General features: G+C 39.4%; 1 non-coding gene across 1 annotated transcript; it reads right to left on the minus strand.

The window, feature by feature from the left end:
* Nucleotides 1-9,054: 9,054 nt before the first annotated feature.
* LOC125608493 lies at nt 9,055-9,161 on the minus strand. The gene has a single exon (XR_007339384.1). It is a non-coding gene; the product is annotated as a small nucleolar RNA R71 (small nucleolar RNA).
* Between the last annotated feature and the right edge of the window lie 500 nt (nt 9,162-9,661).

The raw sequence follows: 9,661 nt of genomic DNA on the forward strand, positions 1-9,661 counted from the left end.
AAGAAATGCAGTGGACTTTAGTAGGAGGAAGAAAAAATAGAGGCCGTGGCGGTCGTGGCGGTCAAAGAGATCATAGACCTCCATTTTAAACGCCTCTAAATCTCAGGTTTCTGTCATCATGCTCCGTGCATGCATTGGAAAACTCCTATCTTAACCAACTACTAAGTTACTTTGTAACTTCTTCTATAATTTCTCATATATCTGTTTCAGATATATGTTTTCTCAATTGTAAGATGTTATTATCGAACAATTGTAAACCTTGGTTACTTTTATTTTAATGCATCAAATTTAGTCAAAAAAAAAAAAAAACATGTGCATTAGTGGCAGATTTTCCTGATACTTATCCTTTCCTGTCCAATGTTCATGTCTCAAGCTCAGTTATCATTCGTCTTAATGACACAAATTACTTGTTGTGGATAACGCAAGTAGAGTCTCTCTTGAGCAGCCATAAGCTTGTCAATGGACGTTATTAGGCTCCTCTGTTGGTCATCACCAGAAAAGTTGGAGAAGTGGTTCAACAAGTTGCAAACCCGGCCCATGAAACTTGGTTTTATACTGATCAGTTTGTCTAGTCATGGATTTTCAGAACATTGTCTGAAGAAACTCTTGGAAGCGTTTGTGCTCTTGAAACTTCGTGTGAGGTCTGGAACGTCTGGGTTCCTCTTGCAAATATCTACAATCGCAGCTACGTCAGTCGTGAGTTTGAACTCAAAAGGAAGCTGCAACTTCTTTTCAAACAAGGCAAGTCATTCTTTGTCTATGTCGTTGAATACTCATCTCTTTGTGATCAATTGAGCTCCATAGGAAACCAGTAGATGAGTCTATGGAAATCTATGTTCTTCTGAAGGTCTTGGTGGTGATAATATGATCCTCCATCTTTCAAAGTTCCATGTCTCGCCTTCCAACCCTACCTTTACGGATGTTCTCTTTGAGATAAAAAGAAAAGGTATGATGCGTGTCTTCAGTCTTATGACAATACCTCTGTTTCCCCCCTTCTAAAGCATGCAAACCACTTCAAAAGCATGCAACTATTACCCCCCACCATTTCGAAAAACGAAAAAGACTTTAACCCTTTCTTCGTTTTTTTGTGTGTGACCCTTTCTTTCTTTGTTTAGAAAAAGGTGCTCAAAATAACACTAATTAATCGGTCTAATAGTAGATTAACACTATATTATTTACTTACTAAAATAACACATTTTTTTGTTAAAAGTCAAAAGGCGTAATATCCTACTATAATCATATGCAGTTATGTATTTTTCAATACCAAAAAGTAAAAATATTTTTTAAAATAATTACCTACTTAACTTCTCTAGTTTTTTTTTCTGACAAAGACTTAACTTCTCTAGTTGCTTGTATCAGTTTCTACAGTTACTTTTTGGTATACGGCCTATGTATTGGTCTGCGGTTAATTACTTGTCTTGTCTTGTCTTGCTTGCTTGCTTCTATCAGTTTATACCTTCACTTTGGTATACGGCCTATGTAATTGGAATATTCTAAACATATTAACGTAACATCCCGATTGTCGTGGAGAAACTTAAGAAAATTGATTTGGTTATCTATATCACCAAAATTGATTTATTTTTTTCATTACACATCCGTTTAGAACCTCAGAATTAAGCGTGTTCGAGCTGGAGTAGTGGAAGGATGAGTGACCTATCGGAAAGTGATTTGCGATACCGTGCGAGTGAGGCTAAAGCACAAGAAAATGTCATAGGATGATTGCAGAGTCAGTAAACAATGATTTCAAGCCTTGGAAAAATTAATGCACCGGCCGTTGAAACGGGATGAGACCCACAGGTTAAGAGAGCGGGCGTGGGTGAGTGAGGAGTTGGAATGTGTGTTCAAGATCATCGAAAATACAGAGATTTATTATTTTTGTTTGAAACGTCACCTACTAAAAACAACATGATCGGAGCTGGATACTCCCGCGAGTGCCTCCAGGTATACGCCAACGTTCGCAAATCCAAATCCGCCATGGAGACGATCTTCAAGCAGCTGGGGATCGTGAAGCTAGGGATAGGCGACATTCAGCGCCTTGACTGGGAAGTTGTCGAAGTGAAGATCAGGATAACTCAAATCAACAAGCATTTAAGCATTCGTCACAACACATTTTCACTTAGCTTAATATCAGCTTTCATCCGCTGTTCTATGCACATCAAGACCTTAATCATATAGTGTGTTAAGCAACCCCTAGATGGATCTATAATTGTACCACTTGTGCTGAAAGCACTTTTAGATGCAACAGGAGACACTTGCATTGGAACTACATCTTTGGCCATTTCTTCTAGGATCGGGTACTTGGGTAGTTTAAGCCTTCACCAAAATTTTAATATAGTTAAGACTAAGTGATGGAATTTGATATCAACTTCAACAGTATTATTTACAGTATTGTTGGTGATTACATTTTTTTTTATTAGCGCCTGAAGAACTCATCCAAACATGATTTTGAGATTAGAAGCTTCGTATGTTATTGCCTGGAGCCTCTCCGTTTGCTTCCAAAACGTTTTAGGATTCCAACCTTGTTGGAAAACGAGGATGGGATGAGATTTTGCGTACAAAATGCATGCATAATCTTCTGCACTGCCTCTGGTGCTTCTCAAATGACCGTTGAAAGGACAGGATCTATAGAACTACTTGTAGTTGACGAGGCAGCTCAACTTAAAGAATGTGAATCAGTTGCTGCATTGCAACTTCAGGGCCTGCGCCATGTTGTTCTAATAGGTGATGAGCTTCAGCTACCAGCTATGGTACAAAGCGAGGTACTCTTCTTCTTATTCCAAGCAATATATATAGACTTGTGACTATGTTTACATATACATAACAAAGGATGGTACTGAGCATAGGCAAATGAAGCATTAGTCATTGGAGAGAAAATGTAAAAGCCCCGATAGCAAAATCTGGTGTGGTACGGATTTAAACTCGGGTCCTTTAGGGATCTACGGAACGCCTTGACACCAAAGATGGTCGGAGTCTTACTTAAGTTTGATTCAATATTAATACCAGAAACAATTGCATTTTGAAAGCAAGATGATACCAAGCACTTGTTGAGCTGTAAGACAACGCTTTGGGTCAGGATGAAGCATCTTCCTGCTTAACTCAAGCATCTTGGCTAAGAAGCCAAGATAAAGAAAGCATTACCTGGTTTGAAGAAAACAGAGAGACCAAAATCAATGGTCTTCAAAGATGCAGTTTCCATTTTGTTTGCAAACAAGAAGTTCTCAGGTTTTAAGTCTCTATGCATTACAACATATGCTTATGGCACATCTGAAACCAACATGGAAACACACATCATGAGAAATAACAAATACGTGCCTCTCAAGCAATGTTTATAGATCAATAATGTCATCAAAAAACCTAACGAACCTGAACAACTTCCATGATAGTCTTAACAACCGAAGAAGAAAGCCAACAAACTCGGTCAAACACGTGTCAAAAGACTAACAACATATGATCAACCACAAATTGTTCTCTACTGCTCCACCTCCAAGTAGCGCACAAACACATACAAAAATCACAACAAACACTAGATATTTGGAACAAACCAAATATACAAAACAAGATGTAGATATTTAGAACAAACCAAATATACAAAACCGCAATAGTATTGAGTAAAGTAGTATTATTATCAATACAACAATAAGAATTGTGTCGTTCTAAAAAAATTAAAATACAATAAAAATAACAAAAAAGTCTAAATATATAGAATTTTCAGCCGTCATCACCATTCACCGCGCCGCCGCTGTCACTACCTCCTCCACCACCACCACAACCATCTCCGTACTCCCCAACTCCTCCACCTCTACCTTCTCCACCATCTCCTCCTCCTCGCGTTCGTAAGTATGGACACGACTAACTCCGCCTCCTCCACCACTACCACCCCTGGCTACGTTCCATGTAGACCAACAACCCTCTGTAATCATCACCGCAAAATAAACAACCCATAGAATAAAGTAAATAATAAAAGGGTCGATCATATCTCTAAAATAGGAAAACCAGTTTGAGCAGAACGAAAACAAATTAATAAGAACGCAGAATATGTTTTCTTTCATAACCAACACAATCATTGCTCTTATTTATACTTGTTATCTATTTACCTATTTGACCTGGGATAAGAAATTTAGATAAACCTAAAGATGTTAATTAAACAGGGCTAAAAGTTAAATAGGCCTGCAGGTCCGATCCATCAAAATAAATATAAGTCCTAATTATAATTTAACAAACACCCATAACTTATAAGATCAAAACTCAGGGGGGGCTTATTGAATTAGGTATTTGAAAGAATTCTAGTTTTTTTAGCAAATCTTACCTTATTAGTATTTATAAAATTTTTTATAAATCCATAGTTATTGAACTTATCATTTGTATAAATCCCATTAAATCACCCCTTATTTGGAAATTGGAATTTCATAAATAATATTTATCAAGAATTATTTTGGATTATCTAAAAAATATTTTGTACTGACAATTCAGTTAGAGAAAATACCACCTAATGAGATGGTATTTCACAAAAATAAAAAAGGGATTTCATTCTCTTCGTTTCATCATCCGTAAAAGATTACGAATGCGACTAGATGTAGTTCTATCAGCCTATGTGATCCCATAAAGCCGTGCTATCACCACCGACTATCGTCATCCCCAACCACTGTCCATAAAAACTAGTCGCATACGTTTTCACCACGTACGTCGGTTCCTGGACCCACTGCTAGATATACACTTGACATGGTTGGGTTCTGTTCTTTTAACAAATTTTGTTTACTTGATCTGATGATGATTCAAACGGAGAATTATTCAACTGTGATAACTCAAAAGCTGATAAGTATTATTTATGTAGAGAGGCTCTCTCGTCGACGTAGTTCCATTTGAAGTTTGAGTGATGTGGATGTGTCAAAGGGAAGACATGAATGTTCAGTGCCTTCCAACTTGTCATGTTATATGTTACAGTATTATTTAGTGTGATGATGAAATGCGTATCATCACACTAAATAATCTCAAATTACGGCTTGTATTGAATAAATGGGGATTAAACTGAATTCTCATCTTATTTTATATTAGTAGTCTTAAGTTTGTTTATATTGGTGATTTAGATATAAAATATATCATCAAAACTCTTGCTGATTCAGATGATTTGAACGTCGCCATGATTCCTGGTCAGTTACCACATGCAATATGCAATATAATGTATTTGCGATGGAAGATTTTTTTTTTTAAAAAAGATCTCTAATAAAGTGAATATTTGAAGAGTTCAAATTTTCACGGCAATATGATTATCTCCAGAAAAAAAGTTTATAAGACTTAACATGGTCATCACCAGAAAAGTTTGAGAAGTGGTTCAACAAGTTGCAAACCCGGCCCATGAAACTTGGTTTTATACTGATCAGTTTGTCTAGTCATGGATTTTCAGAACATTGTCTGAAGAAACTCTTGGAAGCGTTTGTGCTCTTGAAACTTCGTGTGATCGAGGTCTGGAACGTCTGGGTTCCTCTTGCAAATATCTACAATCGCAGCTACGTCAGTCGTGAGTTTGAACTCAAAAGGAAGCTGCAACTTCTTTTCAAACAAGGCAAGTCATTCTTTGTCTATGTCGTTGAATACTCATCTCTTTGTGATCAATTGAGCTCCATAGGAAACCAGTAGATGAGTCTATGGAAATCTATGTTCTTCTGAAGGTCTTGGTGGTGATAATATGATCCTCCATCTTTCAAAGTTCCATGTCTCGCCTTCCAACCCTACCTTTACGGATGTTCTCTTTGAGATAAAAAGAAAAGGTATGATGCGTGTCTTCAGTCTTATGACAATACCTCTGTTTCCCCCCCCTTCTAAAGCATGCAAACCACTTCAAAAGCATGCAACTATTACCCCCCACCATTTCGAAAAACGAAAAAGACTTTTACCCTTTCTTCGTTTTTTTGTGTGTGACCCTTTCTTTCTTTGTTTAGAAAAAGGTGCTCAAAATAACACTAATTAATCGGTCTAATAGTAGATTAACACTATATTATTTACTTACTAAAATAACACATTTTTTTGTTAAAAGTCAAAAGGCGTAATATCCTACTATAATCATATGCAGTTATGTATTTTTCAATACCAAAAAGTAAAAATATTTTTTAAAATAATTACCTACTTAACTTCTCTAGTTTTTTTTCTGACAAAGACTTAACTTCTCTAGTTGCTTGTATCAGTTTCTACAGTTACTTTTTGGTATACGGCCTATGTATTGGTCTGCGGTTAATTACTTGTCTTGTCTTGTCTTGCTTGCTTGCTTCTATCAGTTTTTTTTTTTTTTTTTTCTCTGAATATTTTATTAAAAGGCTGAAGCCCAAAGGGGTAGAACCCATACAACAGCACAAACACATAAACCCCTAACAAAGAGGCCCAACACACAAAAAAACGAACCAGCCCTAGAAGCCCACCAAAAAATCACGTAAGACGCCACCTGGCAAGAGAAACAGATTGGCAAACCAAGTGATTCAATCTCGGCTACGAGGAGCCACGTGTCGCCAAAACCTCCACCGCTATCATCCAGCCCAGAAAACAACGCCGGCGATGCTCACCGACAATTCACCGCAATCCATCGTGTTGTCACCGAAGCCAAATCGGAAACACGATTCTTCATCAACTTTACCGATTCCAAACTTCACCATCGATCTAAGCAAACCAAAACGGCCACCGGAAATACCGGGCACTCAACCACAACCACCGATAGAGCCTACCTCCAACAACTGTATTGGACGTTTTGGGCTTTATCAGCTTCACACATACCCCGTTTGGAGAGAATCAATCGCAAAAACGGAGATCTCATCCAAACCCATAACCTTTGCTACGAAGCAACCCTTTCATCAAGATCATCCTCCAACCAATCTCAACCTATCCATCCGCAAAGGAGATCAATCGGAGATGGAGCAGAAAGGATCACAAACGGCGGAGTTTAAACACATGAACAGTAAAGCCGGATGATTTCGCCTTGAAGATTGCGGAAACACCGGAGTCAGAGCTAGCTACACAGTGTCAGAAGAAACCACCGTGCACCAGAATCGTTGTCATGAGCCAGAAGGGAAGAGGAAGAAGGGAACCACCGCGATTCTCTCTTTCTTAAGAGAGAAGAGAGAGTCTACCATTCCCCCCCCTTCTATCAGTTTATACCTTTGATATGTGGTGTTTTTAATACCAATACATGTGCACTTTGAGCTCATTTTTCAGTCCTAATTCGTGTTTAATTTACATCATTCCAGGTTGGGAACAGGTGAAAGAGTAAAGGAGAGAGTTTCAGGAAGTCAGATGCTGTTTTGAAGGATTCAACATGGAACAGTCATTTAGAACAACCCAAGGGTTGCTCCAGAAGAGATCAAGCATTAGACTGTTCCCGATCGTTAAGGAAACTTCCTATTCTGGAGTTTGCCCTAGTTTTCGACTTTCTCTTTCTCTTATTCCCCTATCACCAGCGCCCCCCTATAAAAAGGGAAGGCTATCGTTTTCTTAAGAGGACACGAGTTTTTACAAAGAAACCTAAATTGCTTTTTGGATTCTACGCAACTTGTAAGGGAGAAGGCTCCATCTCTCATTCTCACGAGAAGATTTCCCTGAACCCTTTGTCTTTTTACTTATTTTATATGCAGTATTATTCAGAAATCTTGTTTGTGTCATCCTGCTTAATGATTGAGTAGTAGGCAAAGCTTGCTTAGGGTTGTAGGGTGTTAGCCGCATGAACTGAACACAAATAAGTGATCTCAACTATCTTCATTCATATTGATCTTACTGCCTGCATTGAACTGATCACTTAATGTCGGATCTATGATTTTATCCTCTAGCTAACCGTTAGGAGATAAGTCGACATATATTGAATGAGCTTAGTATCCCTAATCAGCGAGAGTAGATATTAGGGTATTAAGTGAACTAATCAGATCTCGCATCTAAAGCTTGCTTTCGCGTCTTGTTCCAAGCGAGAGCTTAGGATTCAAGACCGACTCGCATAGGGATCAAGATCACGATAGTGAGTTGTTGCAGCTGAGTGATCTGAGTTCTAGATCGCATTTCATCGCACTTGAATAGTTGTTCAGTTCTGCAAGTAACATCCGATTATTGACCCTAAGCCAGCTTCATTTAAATTGAATTCAAATTACCTAGGCATTCTTGTTACTTTTGTCGCAATTAATTCTCAAAACCCACTTGTTTCTCAGCTTGACATTGAACTCATAAGAGTAAAGAGTAAACTGGTCCTCTGGATTGAATCTCAAATACTATAATTACCACTGTTAACTTGACAGTAGCAAGGATTCATTTTTAGTGTATCAAGTTTTGGCGCCGTTGCGACGGGAACTAAGCTTTTACCTTTATTTTTCGGTTTAATATTTAGCCTGAGATATCTAACTTGCTTTACTTCTTTGTTGGAACAGATGATCCAAGTGCATGACCAGTAGACATACTCGGAGCAACGCACAAGGACCACTACATCAGCTGACTAACGAAGAACTCGCAAGATTAGAAAGACAGAACCGTCAACAGCCAAGAACAACCGACACCAACATGGGTGATCATGGCAATATGGATGACCTCACTGCTGCATTGGCACTCATTCAACAACAAATGCAGAATCAGCAACAGCAGATGCAGCAGATGCAGCAAACCATCCAGAATCAGCAACAAGCTGCACAAGAGCAAGCAGCCGAGAACGCTGCGCGAGAGGAGCGTGGTGCTCTTATTGGGGAGCGAAACCTTCCGAGGAATTTTGCTACTAACCGCTCTCCCATCAACCCTCCACCCTGTACTCGACAGGATTATGAGATCAAACCTGCTCTGATTGGTCTGGTACAGAAGAGCACATTCAGTGGCCTCACTTCAGACATACCAATGGACCACATAGAGGCCTTTGAGAGGATCTGCAATTTCTCTCGCTCAAATGGAGTGCCACCGGATTACGTCAAGTGCACGCTGTTCCCATTTTCTCTCGAAGGGAAAGCCGCACGTTGGCTGCAATCTCTCCCAACCGGTTCTCTAACCTCATGGGACCAGGTTCGATCAGCATTCCTGAGCCACTTCTACACAAAATCCAAAACCGCGGCTCTAAGGCATAGAATCTCCAACTTCAAGCAGAAATCTGATGAACCCTTTTATGAAGCTTGGGAGAGGTATAAAGAGTACCACAGGGAATGTCCACACCACGGGTTTGATGACGATTACATATTGGAGGTGTTCTACGATGGAGTGAGCTATGAGTACCGGAACACCCTTGATTCCTCTAGTAACGGAGATTTCATGACTCAGACCACTCCTGGTGCATTCGCGCTGATTGAGAACATGGCTTCTAGTTCACTCAACAAGAACAAAGAGCATGATCGCTCTAAAAGTGTGAACAGCATAGACGATATAGCGGCGAAGATGGACCAACTGCTGAAAGGAAACCAGAGCCAGGTTTTCATAATGGAAGAAGCAACTCCTGAGAAAAATGCGGGGGATAAGGCGTTTGAAGCTGAGCAGGCAGGAGACGATCAGCAGGAAGTGAGTTACGTAAATGGACAAGGGTGGCAGCTGAAGAATTATCACCCAAACCCTAACGTAAGGAACAATCCACAACTCTTCTGGCCTAAGCAGGACAAACAAGTTGATCCGGCGCAGAACAACCAGGGCCAGTATTCGGGATATCAGAAGAACTATCAGCCCCGAACAT

The sequence above is a fragment of the Brassica napus genome, chromosome A4, assembly GCF_020379485.1.
Source record: "Brassica napus cultivar Da-Ae chromosome A4, Da-Ae, whole genome shotgun sequence".
Taxonomy (NCBI): Eukaryota; Viridiplantae; Streptophyta; class Magnoliopsida; order Brassicales; family Brassicaceae; genus Brassica; species Brassica napus.